This window comes from Diachasmimorpha longicaudata, chromosome 14 (assembly GCF_034640455.1).
Source record: "Diachasmimorpha longicaudata isolate KC_UGA_2023 chromosome 14, iyDiaLong2, whole genome shotgun sequence".
In the NCBI taxonomy this organism is placed as follows: Eukaryota; Metazoa; Arthropoda; class Insecta; order Hymenoptera; family Braconidae; genus Diachasmimorpha; species Diachasmimorpha longicaudata.
Window position 1 is genome coordinate 6,649,495 of NC_087238.1, and position 19,140 is coordinate 6,668,634.

At 41.6% G+C, this 19,140-nt stretch overlaps 2 protein-coding genes and 1 long non-coding RNA gene across 9 annotated transcripts in view; 1 reads left to right on the top strand and 2 right to left on the bottom strand.

Annotated features, from left to right (window-relative positions):
* Positions 1 to 1,140, bottom strand: part of LOC135169045 (uncharacterized) — a 63,899-nt gene extending 62,759 nt beyond the window's left edge. For 2 of the 3 annotated variants that reach the window (XR_010300150.1, XR_010300149.1), the window contains exon 1: positions 727 to 741. The gene's annotated coding sequence lies outside the window, so the exon portion shown is untranslated. Of the gene's footprint in view, positions 1 to 726 lie in introns of all 3 variants that reach the window. The other variant, XM_064133730.1, reaches the window with a different exon arrangement.
* The window catches only part of LOC135169049 (uncharacterized), a 48,792-nt gene that overhangs the window by 6,906 nt on the left and 22,746 nt on the right, over positions 1 to 19,140 (top strand). Inside the window, exons 2-5 of one of the 5 annotated variants that reach the window (XM_064133737.1) lie at positions 4,015 to 4,369; positions 4,451 to 6,022; positions 13,756 to 13,874; positions 13,957 to 14,079. The gene's annotated coding sequence lies outside the window, so the exon portion shown is untranslated. Of the gene's footprint in view, positions 1 to 4,014; positions 4,370 to 4,450; positions 10,267 to 13,755; positions 13,875 to 13,956; positions 14,080 to 19,140 lie in introns of those variants that run through there. The other 4 variants (XR_010300154.1, XR_010300153.1, XR_010300152.1 and 1 more) reach the window with 4 other exon arrangements.
* The window catches only part of LOC135169050 (uncharacterized), a 33,879-nt gene continuing 28,663 nt past the window's right edge, over positions 13,925 to 19,140 (bottom strand). The window contains exon 3 of the long non-coding RNA XR_010300156.1: positions 13,925 to 16,611. This is a non-coding gene — a long non-coding RNA (uncharacterized LOC135169050). The remainder of the gene's footprint in view (positions 16,612 to 19,140) is intronic.

The window sequence follows — 19,140 nt, forward strand, 5'->3', positions numbered from 1 at the left end:
AAAACTTTCAGTACAAGTACTGGAAAAAAAAATAATCCCTCCTGTTGAGGTAAAATTTCTGGAAATATCTAGCCAAATTTCTAGGCATTTCTGGAAGTTTTAGATAGAATGTCGGAAAAAAATTACAGTCAAGTCAATAAAATTTTCCCCGCCAGTACTGGAATTGTAGCACCGAAAATTTTTTCAGATTTTTTTTCTGCGTCTATTTGAGACTTTAGCACCATTTTCATGAAGTCACGAATTTTTTTTACCATAATTTTAGTTATTCTCTACGGAATTGATATTTATTTTGCTGGTTGATTATTCTGAATTAGTATTCTGAATCTAATTGTAAAGTAAATTTTACACAAGTAGTTATCAAATGAGTGAAATTTCTAATTTCTATTTTGTACTGTTAGTGCGGAATTTGTCACGACGTCGGGCTAATTTAAAAAGTAAATCTCGCTATTTTTGCGTCATTTGGAAGACAAAATGTCCGCTTACAAATCCTACGGTCGAAATAATTTTTCACGCTGAAATATCTGCTTTCCAAAACGGAACAAGACCCTCGGACTTTTCGGTAAACTAACTTATCTATAACTAACTATAAAAATATAATTATTTCCGTGCGAGAAACAATTTATTACTCCACGGCCATTGTATACAACACCTTATAAAAATCCATAAACCTTGCAAAAACCCAGGTATAAATTCCCAAAATCCCCAAAAATAATCTCTCTTCCATACCTATTTCATCACGTATTTTCGCAAGTCTCTTCGCATCCGGTCGTTTATTGCTTTATGGTGACTCGGGTAAAAAAAATAATTACGGGTTTACAGCGTTGATACAGAGACGATTGGGCACTTTCATGTTTGGCCGACATTACAAACTGACTAAAACTAATGTAACAAGAGAGACAGAGAAATCGTCTCTCACGTCTTACAATGTACAGAAACACCGAAACAACTTACTCACCGACAAATTTATAGCGAGCAATGTATCAACCAAAACGCCAACCTTTTTTTTCTCAATCTGTTAATTCCCTCTTTATCTTTTCATCCCCAGTGCAACTTTTTGTTTGGAGAAATCGTATTTTATGATTCAGACAAGCATGCCCCTTGTGTTTTGTTTAAAAATATTGTCGAGGATTCAAGAAAAGTGGTCTTTGAAAAATAATGATAATAATAATAATAATAATAATAATGTAACATCTTGGAAGAATCAGTCTGCTTCCACGTAAAGGCATTAGCAGCGTTATTAGCGGTTGTTAGAGGTATGGAGGAGGGTGGAGATACGGCCTGATGAAAGATGAGCGGCACTGTGTAATTAGTCGACTCTGACGCACTGTCCTTGGTATGGCACCGACGTGTTTATGTGGCTCCTCCTTCCCCCCTCCTTTTCTTGGCTCTCCGTTTGTTTTTTTCAACTAAAATTATTATTATATCCTAAATAAAATATTGTGGGGTATATTTATAACTAACAACGTATTGATGGAAAGGAAACAATTTAGTGATTCATGATTTCAAGCGAGTCGCAAATAGGAAGCGAAGAAACCATTTTTTTCTTTCTAAATCGAAAAAATGAAGATTGGCTTCCGCCAAAATCGAATTTTCCAGCTAGGGGAAGTTTTTTTCTGCTTTTGTGGGCTGCCTGAATGCCAACACAACCCTCAGACGGCAAAAACGGTGCGAAAAAATATTTTTTGGGCCCCTCAGCCCATAACCATGGCCGTAAATCTGTGAAACCTCACTCCGTACACACGTGGAACGGGCGATAAACGTACACAATATTCCAATGATAAAAAAAAATATTGAAGCTATAAAAAAAATAACTGGATGATATTTCAGGCAGTATGGGTTAGTGATAATTGTAAATTCACCTCACTCACTCTGCATACCCTATCTCACTCATTCACCATTGTAAAATGCCCAAGGGGAGGCAGAACCCAGGATTCCTGTCCGCACACAGGAATATCCGGGCCAATTTATTGTGAAGTGAAAAATATGCGGTGGATGCACGAAATTCTCTACCATGTGGTCCCATCACTTTTACCCCACTCCATCCCTTCCGCCTCCCTTCACCCGGCCGGGCACTTCTCTCTCCACTTCGATTTATCCGCCATGCAGGAGAAAAAAAATGAGAGAAACCCACCACGAAAACCAAACGCTGTCAACGACCCGCATTCTCCCTGTGTCAACAGTGATAAATGGATTTATATGAATTTTGATCGTAAAGCAACACTATCGCATTATGGAGCGGAACGAAAAATAAAGCTTGATGTATGGGGTAGGTTAGTCTCTGTTGCAATGGTTACAGAATTAATGTCTGAGTGATTGCTCAGTGAAGATGGAAGAACGGTTCGTCAATTTTTTATTTTTTTTCTTTCACAATAAAAATTGACGGGATCATTCGTAAATAGTTTTATCGACGGAGATTTTTCCACCCCACTTTTTATGAGTCATAAATATGATTTTTAATTTTGGATCATTCTCATAGTTTGTTATTGTGCAACCTGTGAAATGTGTTTCAACTACTTCGTGTTTAATTTTAAAAATTAAATGCATTTTTGCTTTAAAGTCAAAGACACTAGCAAATACATGCCTTGCTCAGTGTAAAATTTCCCAGATGTTTTTTCCCCTATCGAGCATAGACTAAATGAGGCGTAATGAGTACCTTTGAGAATGCAAAAATGATTTAATAGGTTAGAGAACGAGCTTGGGGTAGTAAAAACAAGGCTGAATAAAGCCATCTCAGTGAGTCTCCTCGCATTTCTAAAGCTGCGTGCAAAACCATTCGAGAATACCATTTCTCTGGCTTCGTGCGAACATTATCGTTATCAAGCACACGACTAATAACAGTTGCCGTTACCTGTGGCACACATTGGCGCGAGAGATTTGTGCTTTATTCTCACGCTCACGTACTTTATCACACTAAATTTCAAACCTAAACTGCTTTACAATCATTCTGTGTCAGTTAGTTCCTTATGCTAGGATTTTTTTATTTCAACAATCAGTTAATTGATTTTTTTATATTTAATAATTGATATTAAATATAGCTCTATAAAAAATTCATTGCATATCGAACTATATTCCTTTTCTATGATAATTATTTTTGAATTTTAGAGATAATTTAAATGGTGGTCATTTCATGTGTCACTGTGGCACATGATCTCAGTACAAGGGAAAAAAGAAAAGTTGTCGACAATGTGACAGTTGCAATGCATCTCCGTAAATCGGCAATTGTTGCAGTCATGCGTGGCCGATTAACTTCAGGCCATTAACAACTGACATAAAAGTGACAGGAAAGTGTCTCCTTTCATGTTGCATTTGGCTTGTGGGTGGGTATGTCCGGGAGGGAGGGGTGGGGGGGGGGATGAATCCGGAGATATTGGAAGCAAAACACACATAATCGATGAAATGCATGTAACACGAGGGTCATAGATCAAATCCTCCCCTCCCCATCCACCATTCCGGACAATAACGTATTTATTAGCTAAGGGGGATGTAATCTATAGTGCCTATTGTCGGTTAACCCTCGGAAATATTTATAGTCTGTTAAAGTGGCTGAACATAAAACCATAGCAGACTTCTGCTGGGGCACCGGAGACATAGGGGGTAAAATGGATGACCAAAGAATCAATGGAAAAAAATTTTTGAATCCAACTTAGGAACAATGATAATAAAATAATCCACAATGAAATAGTAAAAACTAATTCACTGTTTAATTATGGCAATACTTAACCCGTCTGACTGATCCAAATTACTAGAATGAAGCAGCCGTAAAATTGGATAAATAGATATCAGAAATACTGTCATTCGAAGCGACGGTTTCCGCTTCTCATTTGAACCTGTCTTGTTCATTATCTGACACATGTGACCGCACACGTGAAATATATTGACTTGTCATTTGCATTTAGAATCAACGAGACAGTCAACGGTCTGCGTGTAAATTAATATCACTATAAACTCCTAAAGTAGATGAGAATCAGAACACAGAATAATTAAATATAAAAGTACAAATGTTTTTTTTTTCAGCAAAGATTATAGGAGGCCTAGGAGCCAAGAAAAACGCAAAAAACGAAAAAATCGATTTCAGAATATTCCGGGAGGCCTAGACAAATCGCAAATCGTCTCACCATGATTTCCGATAGTAACTCACTTCGTCCCTCTTTTCGGTGGATTTTTAGTGGAGAATTTTCACCACCTCCGGCGCGTTTCAGAAAAGGAAACGCTTATTTATGGTCTGAGTAAACTAGCGGGCCTGGGGCGCACTTGGGGACGAAATCGACAGCTGTCCTTCTCCGTCCGTCCCCAATCCTCCTTTCTGGGTGGTGTCCCTCGAAGTGGAAAAAAAAGGAAGTGGATATTTTACGGGGAAGAGGAGGCGCAGGTACCTTTGCGCTCTGGATTGCGTTATTTATGTTGTCTTTGTAGATTTCTTTCATCGATAACACTCGGCTAAATTTTACAGATCCAAAAATTGGATCGAGTGCTCGGAGAGAGAGAGAGCTTCCACTATGGCCAAGAAATGGGATACATATATATATATATATATATATATCCCATTTGATGTGTTGTTGGCTGCATAAATAATAACCCGTGCAATTTTCCGTGTAATTGATGGCGGTTTACTCCTCCTATCGCCTTCAACTCTCTTTCTGCATAACCTCCAGTGTTGTATTCATAATGGTGAGTGAATGGGGCAGCCCTTCGGTGCTGGACACCGATGATAGCCAGAGGAAGATGGAGAAACACCGCGGGGCGTAAACTCGACAATACCTTCGTCACGCCGTGGTGCATTGTTTGGATCCACAGGGCCACTCGGTGAGTTCAATCCCGGGCTTGATTTACCGCGGAGAGGAGCGACTTCTCTTTCGTTCTGGATTATAACAGAATACGACTGGTGGTGATGTTTCCCTAGATCGTCAGCGTGTGTGGTCCAAAAGAGAGAGTCGAGTGGTTAGTTAGGTACGTCCAGGCGATGGTGTCCAACCGGGAAATTGTTCGACACGCGACCTTTCAGGCGATGAATACAAACTGTACAACTGGAGAAAATTGATTGGATCCGTGTGGAGAGATGAGGCTCGATAATATCGGGACGTCTTTCCATTTTATTAGCTATTTTGGAAATATATCTGGGCGTTATGTGTGTCTATTGGCACCTCAATTGGAAGATTTCCTTGGAGTTTTTTTCCTGGCATTTTTCCTCGGCGAATTTTTCTCTTGGCATTTTTTTTCTCATTGATCAAGCAAAAGTTGCCATTGATTCTTTCATTATCAATCATGAACAAACGGGATGACTTGATTTTCATCCGGAATTGCACCAGAAAATAACTGGTGGTGGTCTTCCTGCGAATCGACAGCGTGTGCGGTCCAAAGAGAGAGTCCAATGTTTAGTTCAGGCGATGGTGTCCAACCAGGTAATTGTTTGACACGCGACCCTTTATGAGGTGGGCTCAAACTTGGGAAAATGAATTGGAGTCGTGGGGAGAGGTGATACTGAAGGTTCCGTAACGTCTTTTGGTTCTCTTATTTAGGAAGGTGAATCGGTGAGTTACAGAGCTAAAGTCGTTCGACACCCGGTGTCTCTCCTGCACCTCAAATCTCCTAAAAAAAATACATCCCGTCCGAAAAAAAATAGAGATAACTTGACTCACTTGACGTCAATCCTAAACGACCTGGGCCGAATGCAGGAACCATGTTACCTCGCCTCGTAATGCAGCCCTGAAACAGCCGCCGGAGGGTCATAAACAGCGCGCACATTGGAGGTAACAACACACGGTATATTCACAGGAGCATCAACGTGTACGAAGGGAAAAGGAAGTGCCCCATGGCCTATGTCGCTCTCCTGTCCCTGCCTAGAGCCTGTCACATACGCTCTTTTGCGCTTAGTGGGAGTTACGATGGCCGTAATTCTTCAGTACCCAGGCTAGCGCTCTTTTATCCGCTTTAACCCGCGCTCACACACCGTGTCCTCGCTTTTTGGCGCTCAATGGAGGAAAGCACACGATTCTCTGATATATAAAACAACCAATACGTGCAGGTGGGTATCCACAGTGAGTCCAGAATGACAAAGTTGAAGTTACGACACGGCTAAACTCACAAAAGCTTTTTACTAAACGACACCGGAGTTCAATTTATTCTTTTTTTTTTCAAACCTAAGTTTTGATTTTGCCCAAGACGCTGTCTCATAATACCTCATATATTCTCAGCATTCCGAGGTATTCGCGGTGAGGGGAGGGGGGGGGAGGTATTGCTGGGGCACAAGTAGATCCACGTGTTGCCCAATTTTTTTTTTTTTGAAAGGTCTGTCGCTACATTCGCAATCCAATAAAACTAATTACACAAACCCTCATTTATTTTGCTGATTACAATCGATATTATCATTTCTTAATTCAATCCAAACTTTCATAGTCAATCCATTTACTATAATGTCTACACAACTGAAAATTTACGGTTGAAATCCTTCGGACGATTTTCGTTAGGAAAAAATACGTGAAACTATTTCCTGGAGCATAATAATGTATAAGTAATAGGTTTCGGGCACCTCACCTGCCTCTCCCCATTCACCGTGACCTGAAATTTCGGGAAACGTGTAGAGAAAAAAAAAGGAAAAATAGCGGAAACGAAGGCTGTCCAAACAGAGTGCAAAATCCCGGGGTGACAATGATCTCGATGAAGAGGGGTGAGGTAGTCCCCAATGCACATAATGACGAAGAAAATCGGGGCAGATGTCGGACAGCCAATGAAAGGGCCAATGGGTGGTGAGAGTCTGACGAATGGAGTTAATGTCTGGAGTGTCAATATGAAATATTCGAGTGCCGTACGTAGAACGCACGGGCGTGACCTTTAGCCAATGGAAGGGAAAAAAAGGACAGGCTGTGGCTTTTGTGTACCTGACAAAGGAGCCATTAAAATCCTCATGGATTTATTGGATCGTCACCGCAATCGAGCACTCGAAGGGTGAAAAAAAAATGAATCCATTTCACGGGGAGGGAATGCATTTCACCATTTGCCGGGACCTTTTGAGGAAAAAATTTAATGGAATAATCGATCATAATTTTTGAGCTGAGGGGGTTGATGTCGATGAATTAAATTTTTATTTTATCGATGTAATTGATAATTACACCTCTGTGAGGATCTTACAAGGGGGGGCGGAGTCCAAAGTGAATGAAAAATTATTTTACTCCCTCACTGAAACACGAAATTTTTTCCCCAGCTCAATATATCCTAGAACCTCAAATACCAGGAGAAACCTGTGACATTTGACGTTGGAAGGGTCAAAATTGTCGGTAAATAATGCGGGATTTTTTTTTTCACTTCGACTTCTCGACTCACGTATCTCACTCATCAAATGTTTACCCGGGGAATTAGCAACGGGCGTAACTCGGCTCTCTGATGTCGTTTGGTAGGCGTAAATAAAGTAGCCGTCAACTGTTGGGGAGCGCTAACCACTGCTAAGTGTCCTCCCAATCTGTGTACGTTATCCATTAACGTTTTCACGTGGTATCTTATGTCGGGTGGGGTCAATTACAGTACAGTAGTCGGTTATTTTTTCGAGGGTGAAAGGTAGCCACATACTTCAACTCGCCGAGTCCTAAACAAGCAGCACGTCAATCCCTCTGATGTATGTGAAACTCTCGAGGGACTGTTAGTCTTCTAGAATTCTTCGATATAATTTTTGGGAGAGTCAGCCATTTTGCAGTGACTACGAGAAATTTTGAATGGCTCAAAATACTTCTCGGGTCCGTTTACCCCGGAATATTTTTCTCAAAGATTATAAAATGAAAATGTATTGGAGAATTGGCTTATCGTAGATGACTAGTGACGAATTATTCATCAACGATGAAAAGCTGTCGAGTGTCGGAGAGTGGATATCGTATTCAATTGTGTCACTTTGTTTTTTCAGTGATCTGTTATGATAGATAAAGCACACTCGATCATGAGAGAACATTAATCAATTGTGACTGAAGGCATGGTGTTCAATCATTGGACGGAAGTGACACTGTGACGAGAGTGGAAAAATATTGATGGGAATTTTTTTTAATTTTGAGGGCGAGTTCAAGTTGGATTACATGGATCTATTAGTCGTGAGATTTTTTGGACTTTAAAACAGAGAATAAAAATTCAACATTAAGATAGTGATTATCAAAAAGTAAAAAAATGAGCCGTTGAGTTTGAAAATTTTTACTGCCCCAGCATCACTCAATTTTTACGTAATGAAACTATCAAGAAGATATCCTTCCCACAAATAGCCCCCCCCCCCTCTCCGACCATTGAGTCCTTAATGCCCCATTCATCCAATTCCCCCTCCCCCAAACAATAAAAATAAATGACCCCCGCGATAAAGACAATAACTCCCCTGAAAAACCGGTTGCCCATCCATTAAATCCTACCCCCAAATGACCATAACTCATTCCGATAAATGAAATATGAAAGTAATCCCGTGGATTACCACACGGAGTCATCCAATGACTGCCTCTCTCATCCTCAAAACAATTTCGGTGTTCTCTCACAGAGAGGTCATGTGGCATTCGTTAAAACCCCATGGGGGCGAGATATCCAAAGAAGAAGTTAGGTGCCACGTACCTTATCGTAAACGTCTCATAACGACGTCTCGCCTGTAATGACGCGTGACACACGACGACATTATGGAGAAAGGACTCGAGCGTTGGCTCGTAAACTCTCGCCTCAATCCCTTTGCATTTCCCCCGCGCCATTTACGATCATAAGGGCACCTCGCGGGTTATGCTATTTCGTGCTGATGTCATATCGCATGACAAACCAATGGCATCAAAGGACTGCCGACGTCGGTTTGATTAACATGTAAAAAAAAGAAAGATGATCTTTTTTTAAACAAAATCCAGTGTAACTGTCTTTGAAGACGGTTTTACACTGTGCTAGATATCTAACGAGTATATCATATATTCCTATATTATTATGAATAAATTGGCTGCTGCCAGATGGTGAGAGTGCTTACGCGGTACCCCAGCCGAATTCCCTACCCACACGTACCTCTAAAAGATAACTTATATCTAACTCCACATGCACTGGGTTCGTTTTCCGGCTATGAAAAACTCCTTCATCATTGGGACTCGAACCTGGTCATAGGGCCAGCACTAACCACGAGCCCAAAAACATTCTTATATATATATATATATATATATAATATTTGTCATGTTGTAGTGAGAAGAAAACAGTAAGTATTTTACTCATTTCATTTTCTCAACCTCTACTTCCTTTTCATCCACCGCTGCCAATCTCTCGCCACGTCGGCGCCGTGAAGAAAATTAGACACTGTAAACGCAGACGTCCCGCAGGATAATAACAGTTGTGTTTTAGTTTTTTTTTTCCTCTTGAATCTCCCTCGACTAGGGCTCCACTTAAGTACCCACCTAGTTTCGAATCTATTTATTATGTTCCGGGACGGAGGATCATCCCGTGTCAATTAGACACGTCGGGATGCGATTGTTTGTACGGCGGCACACTTTGTAGTCTGTCTTCTTTCTCACTTGTTACATCTCTACCTTTCCGTTCTTCTCGATACGCCCGCAAATTGCCGAACTGTGTTTCGGGGAGAGTATCGGCTTGAACGACTTGATGATGATACCGCCTAGGGAGCCATCATCGGCAGGAGGAAGTTGAAGATTAATGGTTTTCGGAGGTTCGATTCGTCAGGGAAATGAAAAGCCGACTGATGAGAACTGCCCGAAGGAGGAATTTATGATTTTGGTGGAAAGCTAACCGATTTTCGAAAACAATACGAAGCATTAAATCATTTAGAGTAGGCAAACAAATAAAATTTTCTCCCTCCCTTCATCCTTCAATTTCTCACTCGATTCTTCTTTTTCAGTTATTAAAAAATTATTTTTCCCTCAGAGGCCGAAGGTTTTTCTTCTTTTCCTCAATTCTCTATTTTGCCACACATTATATACTTTTCTCAATGTCAATTCCCTCTTTCCTCACTGCAGTCTGGGAGCATTACTCTCCTGCTCGATCATTAAATGAGTGTAAAAAAATATGTACTGAACATTACAGTGTTGAATTTACGAGTGAGGCCAGGAAAAGGTGCGGCACTCGTAAAACTGAAATATCACAATTCGTTTTTTCTCTCCCACCATTGGTAAAGCATTATTCAAGTAGAGGTGAAGAGAAAGGGGTTTATTGTTGACTTGGGAAAACCAATTTTTAAATCTGGGACGATGGCTAATTTGTACGTCCAAGTCCGTAAAATCCACGTATACATCTCGAATTCGTAATGCTTGGTGAAGCCAAATGCAAATAGAAAATCGTTGGGCCTCATAAAAGTGAGGAGGCATCGTAAATCTATAGCAACTCGGTGAGATACACTCGTGTGAGGAGGGCGGAAGGGGGCGGGGGGGGATATTTGTGTGTAGAACGATGAAACTGACAAGGCACATAATACGTCACTGAATTTATGAACGACGCGAGCTCCAAAGAAATTACAATTGTCTTGGTAAGTGAAAAAAAATACTACTTCGCGTTCCAAACGATTACATGAACACAGACGTAGCAGAATGGCTCATTTGAGTTAAATAAAATCATCTTGAATAAAATATTAATAATGTGCACGTCATAAATCGAGGAGTTTATCTGCCTTGAATGCAATAATTTGAAATAACGATCAGTCGATTCAATAATTCTCCATGAAACTTCAGAAGATGACGTTCAAGAGATAGGAAAAAATAATTCTAATATATTAGAACTGTTTTAATCCCAAAATTACTTGGCAAATGACCTCAGACACTAGCAAAAAAATCTGAAAATAATATCCTCCAAGATAAACCTTGCGATTTACAAAAATTTCACAACACGAGTCCCTCAACGCAACACCATCAACAAATTTCGCAATGCATGATAATCGTTCGAGTGTTCTGATAGGCACGGATGATTTATCAGCGACAGGTTCGCGGGATGGATTATCGTACTGATTGCAAAGTATGAAATAATTAGGGACTGGAAATGGACGATCATCAATCATCGGGGCGCTCGGGAGGAGGGAGAGGATAGCGAAGAGCAGAGAGAGAGAGAGAGAAATATTCCCATCGTTGGGAATATAGGTGCAGCCCGATGACCAGTCATGACAGGCCAAACCGTTCATTCATCATACTCACTCATTCTCATTCCTATCTGTCCCAGTGTGCCTTCCTCCATCCATACACAACCGAGCTTCACTCACATTTGCCTCGTCAGTGACGATATACGTTCCCTGGATCTCCATTGTTCCCGTATCTATCGTCAGGCTTAACTGCTCCAGCCGTTGCTAATTGCCTTCTCGTACCCCACCGACAGCACACTCTCCCTGGATGTGCCCCTCACCGTCGAGCTGATGTCGAACGTTAAGCCGAGTCGGCAATACATTCGCCAAGTCTTGAATTTTTCTTTGATAAACTCATAAGGATTCGAAAGCACCGATTGATTACGTTTACCAACTATTTTCTTTATTACTTTCCAAGCCTCTTTACGTCTAGAGAAACCTACCTAACCTGTCCCATTGTCCGCGGTTGAGACATACGATAGTGTCAATTGATTCAATTCAGTCCATTTCACTCTAACAATAAAATATGAATGAAAAAATATAAAGCTATATAATTCACCTGGAGAATGAAATTGACGGCGACGAGCGGTATTACTGCTATTACAATGTCGATTTACGTCAGAAATCATTGTCTGTTATTCGTTTCAGCCCCGAGATCGTTGTCTATCAATCCAACGAATTGCCCGTCGCTCATCCATCTTCCTCCCTGCATTCTGAAATAAAAAAAGTCATAATCGCGGGCTGATAATGACATTTCTCTCCACCCCAATCCGTAATCTACAGTGGTGGGGTAATGTATTCGAGCAATATCGCTCAAGGTAACCCCCGTCGTCGCAACACTCGAAAGCAATCAACTCACCTACCGTTAACGGCCAAAGTGGTCTCATAAACACGTCAGGTACTACAACAGAACTGTAACTATCCATAGACCGCAATAAGTCCACTGTCGATAATAAATTTTGAAGAAAAATTAAAATTTCTCCTCTAGTCGGAAAATTTACAACTGTAAAAGGAAAAAAAAATCCGGAGGCTGTTAACATTTATGCTAGCTCCTGAACCTTGGAAAATGGTTCTGATTAAATTGGCACAATAATGTGACATACCTGGTCTTTAGAGTACATCCCCATGGGGTTCGAAACGAATTTTTCCAGGGCTGAGTTCCCTCAGCGTTCGGTATTTATTGCCCTTCTCCTTTTCTCTGTCTTCCCTCACCGCCCCCCCCCCCCGGGGGTACTGAGGCATTGTCGTATGCTTGACAGCTTGTCTAAACACTCTAAATATCCCCGACTTTCCATTGGGCATAGCAGAGTACCCCCAGGACTATTCATTGTTGTTACATTTCTGTGCCACGTTCGGTTTTCGCGGACAATGGGGCGAGTAACCGCGTTGTAAATTTGGATTATGCCCCCCCCCCCGTCTTGTCGCTAGTGTTACCATAGGGTACCAGGTCATGAAGTCGAAAGTACTTTATCCGTCTCTACCTGCAGATTGACAGAAATAATTTTTTCCGCAAAGATCAAGTGAAAATCTTTGGATAGAAGGCTTAATAATTTTTTTTCGAAAAGATCTGGAAGAACGCACCGCATACATTTAGTTTGTTATTAATTTTCTTCGATCAGCCACCGGCCTCGAGCTGAGGTAGAATTTTGTACCCCACAAATCGGAAATAAAAAATAAATTAGATCGAAGGGTACACAGTGACGTGTGAGCGTAGAGCAAAGGTGAAAGATATAGCCTAATAGAACAAGATTTACAGCGTCACGCCCGTCTCAATTGCGGAACAAATTTATCTCAACCGCGGTCAGTAGCCTCCATTGCGTCCTAACCTCAATCTTGGTTCTGCTACGGTCTTGAAATATTGGCCTGCCCCCAGAGTCGAAAGTTACACTAGTACCGAGGGGTTGCCCACTCGCTTTTCCACCCGGGGTAGTTCTCACTCCTCTGGTGTATGGCGTGAATTGGGTATTCCAGGGGCCCAAGCTGAGGGAAGAGGAGAAAAAAAAGAAAAAAGTGAGAAAGGGAAGTGAAAGATACGAGAGAGTGAAGTGATGGTTCCTTCTTTCACGTTCCTCGGGTCCCCATCCCTCCGTTATTTTTCCTCTTTCAGGAGCCCCCTTCCCCTTCTTCCGGAAGACTATAAATTTCGCAGTACCCGGAGCGCGACCCGCAGGTTCTCACTCCTCTTGCTCTCAGTTTACCTCTCCACCTCACCTCGACTGTGGTAACGCTTGTAAAATGGCTCCACAATGCGCAATTAGCGTCGGCTAACCAACCGGTGGTTGCTGACTGTAAATTTCACCGCTCGCTCTTATTCATCTTCCTTTCTTCCTGTCGTCTTTCAGCTTCCTTTATTTATACCGCATAAACTCCACTGCGTTTTTTTTTCTCCCACTGTTATTCCCGTTCTTTATTTATGGCCCAAGCCAAATGTTACCCCACCGTCAACTTAACGCTCGGCTTAACTTTTGCATGCCATATATTTGAAATCACTCACGAAAGTGATGAAAAAAAACATATTCTCGAACGATTTTTTCTTCAAAGTATTTGTAACAGGGTTGAAGCATTGAGCGTGTCCATTGAAAATGATACATTATTTCAGAGAAATATTATTTCTCCCAGTTTGCCTCAGAGCTTAATGGGCGATAAATAACATAAATTAATGCCTTATTTTCTGACGTGACTTGTTATTTATGTTCTCGAATAACTTTATCCCACAGCGTGATTACCGTGAGGCACGCAGCCTATGGCTCTCCAATGTTTTATGTGTACTAACTCCAGTTGTTTTGGCGGGATTCGGCGAATGGGTAAAAAATTAACGAGACGTGGATTCCAGTTGGTAAGTCGATTCCCGCCATAACCGGCACATATAAAACATATCTTCTGGAAAAATAAGTGAATAAAAATTGAAATTATATTAGATAAGAGTCCATCGAGGGAGGTAAAATAAAATGGACGAGATAATTGAGAGAAAGAGAGGGCTGACGATGGTGCCAGTGATAATATTTGAAAAAATGGAGGCCCTATACGCATACGCTCAATCGGTAAGTCCATTTACTCCATAATCGAGGCACTGTTGCCATGTTTTCTCTCAACCACCACCATTTAATTTTCATCAAGTCTGAGATTCTCTGAACTCCTCCTGGGAACAGAAACTGAGTGAATGAGGGATTAGGATGATGAAAAAATGAAATAATCGTGACGAGGTCGTTGTTTCATTAATCAACGATTAAGTTGGGGGCTACGGTACTCATGAATTATTATGATACCGCGTCTCATGACATCGCCATCAGTCATGACCCGCTGGGCAACGTGCACTCTCTCAGTTTACTATCCCTTCCCACCCCTCTGCACCTCACAGAGCCTGCCTCGGGGGCATTTCTCCATCGTATTTCCGCCGCCTCACCACACATAAACCCAAAGGCGTGTTTACATTTATCACCGTCATCTTTTCACCAGTCTTGATTTATCTACCGCACATTATCAACTGACACTCTTGACATTTTGTTCGTACGGATAAGGGCGATTAATGTCTCGTACTACCGACGTTCTCACTCATTGCGGAATTTTATATTTTTTATTTTCTCATACTGTCAGGATTTATTATTTTATTTATTATTGCCGGAGTTATTTTTGCCGATTCAATCATGCGAATTACGCAATTGAGCGGCGATTTGAGAGTGACTGTGCGATAGCCTTCGAGAAAGTTATCGATGCGGTGAATCTGAAAGGGATAATCCTTCGTAATTTCTGTTCTGTTCATTTGAAGTTGTTAATAATCATTCGATTTTATTGATTTAACCGCAGTGATGACCGCCTCACTATTTTCATTTCAATTGATTCGATGGAAAATGGAGGGGAATGTAAGAAGAATGCATTTGAATAATCCTAAATGTCAGGCGATATTTTATGACGCGTTGGGTGAAGCCTACGAGTCAGCTAATCTCAAAGTTTTTTAATTGAATTTACGACTTCATACCTTTTAGTTTTATTTCAAATTCGTATAAATGTTGTCGCTTTTTTACGACTTATTCTCGCTTTCCCGCTACTCACTTCACGGTTTAGAGAATATACCAGCAGCTGTTGTCCCCTTGTGATAAATCCGTAGGCCATTAATAATCGTAAATATAATTTACTGCCGGTGGAGTGAGTATGAGGACCAATAAAAGCTTCTGAGAAGTCAATGTCGTGGGGATTAACGATGATCAAGAATAAATTTGAAATCATTCTCAATGATAGTGGTTGTATAATCAGTGTTTTTTTTTCTGTGAAATCTGGGACATAAATTACTGAACTCCCGTTGCGAAGAGTATTTTTTTCTGTTTATTTTTTTTTCTCTTGTAAACAAGTCTGACAAAATCATGGAAACATTATCCACTGAATTAGATTATTGAGACGTGATATTTTTCATTCAGTGGGAAAAATAATTCAATTTATGAAGTGATAAATTTACAGTCTGATCAATTTGTCAGTTGGAAAATTCCGCGTTATTTACTTGGTTTTTTTACTTTTCATTAATAATAAATTCTAAATTATATTTAACAACAAGTAATTAAAGCTCAAATTTTTTTGCGTGTCAGAAATATGAAAGGAAGCAGTGCAAACGTCGGCAGTTATTCTTGAGAATTAAAGAATAAAATATCCGAAATCACAGCTGATCCTCAACTGAAAGTTCAAAATCCCTGCGAAATAATTCCAATTCATCATTCACCTCTGAATCTCACCTTTACCATATGTCCCCCTCCCTCCCGCCCCTTTCTCGCAGTATAAACCTCTCAAACTGGAATATACACCGTTGCAAAAGCGCATAGCATAAGCCCCGCTTGGTTGTATCGCATTAATTTAGTCCGTGTCCTTACGCTCGTAAATATCAGGATCAAACCTGTCGAGTTCCTGGGGGAGCTTATGATCCACCTCTCTCCATGCATTTCATCCACCAGTATATCATCACCCCTGACTACATTCCTGTCGATGCACATTTAGCCGGAAGGAATCTCCAGTAAATTCGAGAAAAATTGTAAACATTACAATGAAAAATTTGGGCGCGATGAAGCCATGCGGAATGGCCATTGGGGCGTCGATTTACAACTGACGAATTTACAAGATTTTTGTTCTGGTCCGTTGAAACTAGCATCAGTAGTCTTCGGAATTTTTACAACAATTTCCCTTTGTCCATTTATCAAGGAATTATCAATTTTTGCGCTGAATGAAGTGCCTACTCTCTCTTTCATTTGAATCCCTAATCACACTGGGCTCACGCCCCAAAATTAAATCGTCAATCATTGAGAAAGGCATTTCGTCAGTTTACCCCGCCTACACAGCCCAACTCAACGCACTATGCCGCGATATATATATATATATATGCTATACAAGGCTTAGGCGACGACCGCATGCGGCGGGTGTCGCTTATTTACTTAGGCCGTGGAGCTGTGATGCATGGCTCGCTGCTGGACGCTGTCGGCTCCTTTCATCCTCGCCAGCCCCTTCCCTCCGCCCCTGTATACATAACTATAATATACACAGAGGAAAGAGGTCAGAGAGAAACTGGGAACCATCACAGAGCTGCGTAGAATCACCTGAAATATATTTATATCATTATTATTTTTGCTTAGGAAGACAGATAAAAGGGATAGCTGGACTCATTTGCCACGTTTGGCAGAATGCGAGTAAATGTTGAAAATAATTGATAGGATGAAATCTGTCAGCAGGAATACATTCAGGTTTTTGAGTTTAGGAATCGCCCGCCCGATTGCTCATTCGACCCGGAAGATCCCAATTTCTCCCTTCCACTGAGAGACCTCCGATCAGGATGCGAGAATACCTATCCCATACCCGTGACAAATAATTCCAATGATTCACTGGGAGAAATTTGAGTTGAGCTGTGGTTGCATGTAAAGCACAATGGTGCACAGTGGAATTCTGCAAAAGCCACCACATGTGGAGCAAGTGTACATCGGGTTTGACACGCTGCAAAATGAAGTCGATGGCATTCCGACATGCTTGAAATTCAGAGTGATAACGGACAATCGACGCGCCGAGTGTTGTAGGTGAGAGAACGTTCATGTGTCTTCAGTTATGCCGAGGGATTTCTGGATGTTGGTTATGTGCGGATGGCGTTGTACGCCCAGTGATGATGTTATATCCCTTTACCGAGTGCAATTGTTCACATAGGTGGCGTGTTATGTCGATTGTCCTAGATTGGTGACATTCAAATGTACATTCTTTATCGACGTGTTTTACGTAAATTTTTCCGTCAACTATTTTGGTATTTGGTCCCTATCATCAATGTGACTTCTTTCTCTGGAAGCGACATTGTCAACGGAATGTATTCGCAAATGCGTAGGAACCCTGAAAGCATAGAAAAGTAAATTTTACGTAGGAAAAAAAAAATTACCTCCGCGCCCGCCGTCCGCACCCTTCGAGAAATCACTGCGTGTGGCGCGCCGTTCCAAAGCTTTTTGGCGGTGTTCACCAAAGTCGCGCCGCCAGTAGCTACCGAAAGGGAATCGCGCTGGAAGATCGAAATATAGGAGGGGGTTGCAAAGCCACATGAGGAGGGAAGGGGTGAGCTCAGAAAAGAGTAGAATGCGGTCGCATTGTTTGTCGCGAGGCATTCCCCACTGTGGCCTGTCACCGGAAACATTCATTACATCGTCCGCCGGCCACTAGGAGTCGCTAATGTATTCGACGCGGCTCGAATGAGATAAAAAGTCACCGCAAGTGGAGAGAAAAGCAAAGAAAAATTGAGCTACTGGGATTCGACAAGGAGAGAAGGGTTGAAGTAGTCCTCCAAGGAATCCCCTAAATTGATAAGAAAAAAATGCTTGGGCCAGTCGGCGTTTGTTGCACAAGCCTGAGGAATGGCTCGAGTCTAGCCGGGGTTTGTCAAGGGCAGCGGATTCCTCGTTAACCACTCGGCTACCGTGGAATTTTCGACAGCCCTCGGTCTTTTGTTCCTACCTGCAGCCTTTTGCTTTATCACTTCTAACACTATAATTTTCGATCAATTATGAAGCCTCTGCCACCTTGCATTGCAGCGAAAAATCCAGGCAGTATAGTTCTTTAACCAGCGATACCCAAGCACTTGACAATTATCGCACTTCCAAGGGATGTGTTTTGACTTGGCTCACAAGCTCCTCACAACCGCTCCAAGCGCTCCAGAATCTCTTTAAACCGATAATTCCTCTTGCAACAGCATCTCAACAAGAAGAGGGCAGAAAAACGCACCAAATCTCCACTTCCATTACTTAATATTCACGTAAGTGTGCGTATAACAAGTACGTGATGGAAGCGTTGGGGTTGTTATAACCTAGAGTAGGTGCGGAAAAAGTGTATAAAGCTAGGGTTGGGCCTGAAGGAAGTGCACACATCCGAGCCAACTGTGTAATTTGAGGGTAATTCCGCAAGTCGTATAAAGCCAGGGCCCTTGGTAATGCTGGCCGAGAAACGACGATGAAAACGGAGGAGACCGAGGGAGAAAGAGAGGGACATTAGAGAGACCCAGGGCAGTCGGCCAAAGAGTGCATCAGTGCGCCCGCTCGTTTCGTTTAATTGGCCGTTGCCGGGTTTACGAGGCTTCAACCAACGTCTACCACTGTACCCTAGATATATTCTTTGCGGGACCCTGAGGACATGGCTTCCCCTTTTCGAGGATTGCCAAGAAATCCTCAATGCTGAATATCCACGTAAGTCACCATGTTTCATAAATTCTGAGTAAAGCACTTCGGTAATATTCCCTCGTTTCCTGTTGGACTTTTCTTTGTCCTCGGTATTGTGATGCCGGTGCATTAGACAAAGATGTATCAGCTGAGTTAGGAAAAGCTCAGCGAGCAGTAACACTTCAGATTTGATCAAGTGGAAAAGAACTATTGCACTTACATTAGGTGGAATTTCTCCAAGACGGAGATTTTATAAATAATTGAAGGTCATGAAGCTACGAAGAGAACATTTCGTACCATCTCCTATCAGCAAACACAGAAGCAGTTGTTAAGAATTAGGTTAATATATCCCAGGAAATAGTGGCGGTTGTGCGTTATAAATGTGCGTCAGCTTAGTCAGGATGAAGCGCCATCGAAGAGGTGGTAACAACTATAATGGTGGGGTAT